Here is a 2,401-nt window from a genome sequence, read left to right as displayed (position 1 = left end):
TTCTAGCAGTAGAGGTGTGAAAACCAAGGGAGGAGAAACTGGTTCTGTAATTGGCAAGCCATTCACAGTCTTTGTTTAGTCCAGAGCTGATGGTGTCAAAATTTTTAAAGGATCCCTTTTTGCCTCTAACTGCCTCTTTGTCAGTTAAACATGGTGGCATTTTTTTGTCCTCTTGCTATTTTTATTTTATTTGGGGTATACATTTAATATGAGCCTCTAAGATGTTTTTAAAAAGTTTCTATGCAGCTTTCAGGCTTTTACTCTTGTGACTGTTCCTTTTTAATTTCCATTTAACTAGCTTCCTCATTTTTGTATAGTTCCCCTTTTTGAAGTTTTGTGGTGGGCTTCTTTGGTATTTTCCCCTGCAAAAGATTATTAAATTTAATGACATTATGGTTTCTGTTACCAAGTGATTCAACTGTATTCACCATTTGGACCAGATCCTGTGCACCACTTAGAGCTATATCAAGAATTGTCTCTTGTGGGTTACAGGACTAGCTGCTGCAAGAAGCAGTCATGAATGGTGTCTAAGAATTTTGTGTCTGCATCCAATCCTGAGGTGACATGTACCCAGTCCATATGGGGATAGTTGAAATCCCTCATTAATACTAAATTTTCTATGTTTATAGTCTCTTTAATCTCCCTGAGCATTTCATAATCACCATCACCATCCTGGTCAGGTGGCTGGATATATATTCCTACTGCTATACTCTTATTATTCAAATATAGAATTTCTATCCATGGAGATTCTTTGGTACAGTTTGTAGTATTGTAACTGAGAGCAGAATTTGGTCTATTTTCTCTTCTGTTGCCATTTTACCTCTCTTTATAACATAAATGTTTAAGTTGTTTTAATTTGCAAGCCTTTTCATATTACTTCTTCATTCCTTATACTAAAGGGACATCTTGTGGCCATGGGTATATTTACAAAATGTCATTTTCCTTTTTCCTTCTGTGTTTCCATTGTTAAAGATTTCTTCTATTTAAATTTTAACTTATATTTTATGCTCTCGAAAATATTCTTTATAACTATAGTACTTAACTTACATGCATAATCTTTTGATACAAACAAGCGTGCAATAGATATTGATGCTCTTACTTTTGTTCATGAGTTGAATTTTTTCTCTCACTTCCTTTCTCCTAAGAAAGAAAGAAAGATGGACATTTTTAGAACTGGCTAAATATAGTGAAAATAGTTTTTCAACATGTCATGCAACATTTGTCATTAGTTTGTTTGCATGTGTTTTTGCATCTCCAGGTTTCTGATTTTTCACAATTTTAATAGACTGGAAATCATTGTGACTCCAAAAAACAGTTTTGTATACATATCCACACACGTGAAATGCCAAAAGATCAAGATTTGCACTTGGTACCTTTTTAAAGGAAAAGGGGGTCAGACTTGCTAAAGCTCACCGTGCCTACAATAATAAGCACAGGGGTAGAGGACAAAAAGTCCTGATTTATTTTCACTGCTACCATAAAAGAGCTTCAATAACAAAGTGCACTTATTTAGCACTTTATAAGCGTTATTTAATTATACATTACAAAACCCCTAGAAGGTAAGTAAATATAATTGCAGAGAGATGGGAGAGAGATGTTAAATGGGATGCTCAAAGACACACAGCAACCCAGTGTCAGAACCAGGATTGGAACCAAAGTCTCCTAACCCTTAGTTTAATAGTGAATTGATTAGATTACAAGGTCAGGCATGTAAGTAATTTATCATTTCTGCACCTCAGGTTTTCCATGTGTAGAATGTGCCAATGCTATATGTATATATCTGGAAATATACTGATTTAAGATGCCTGGAACAGTATGTTGGTAAGTATGATCCCAACTCAGTAAGTTGAAACGAGAGGCCAAGGCAGTCAGCAACCAGCATTATTGTAGCCAGCATCACAAGATATTTACGTGTCAGATGCTGTAAAGATTTGTATATCCATTCATGCTTCAACCACCATTCCAGAGGACATGCATCCATGCCCATGACAGGTTTTGATCCAAAGAAGTGCAGACCTGCACATGTTCATTTTCATCATTTGAGTCAGATGCCACCAGCAGAAGGCTGATTTTCTTTTTTGGTGGTTCAGGTTCTGTAGTTTCCGCATCAGAGTGTTGCTTTTTTAAGACTTCTGAAAGAATGCTCCACACCTTGTCTGTCTCAGATTTTGGAAGTCACTTCCGATCCATAAACCTTGGGCTGAGTTCTGTAGCTATGTTTAGAAATCTCACAGTAGTCCCTGCTTTGTGTTTTGTGAAATCTGCACTGAAAATGTTCTTAAAATGAACAAATATACTGGGTCATCATCTGAGACTGCTGTAACATGAAATATATAGCAGAATGCAGGTAAAACAGCAGGGGACATACAATTCTCCTCCCAAGAAGTTCAGTCAGACATTT

Source organism: Chelonoidis abingdonii, chromosome 2, assembly GCF_003597395.2.
Source record: "Chelonoidis abingdonii isolate Lonesome George chromosome 2, CheloAbing_2.0, whole genome shotgun sequence".
NCBI lineage: Eukaryota > Metazoa > Chordata > Testudines > Testudinidae > Chelonoidis > Chelonoidis abingdonii.
The sequence above is the reverse complement of the archived record's forward strand: the minus strand, read 5'-3'. Positions refer to the sequence as shown.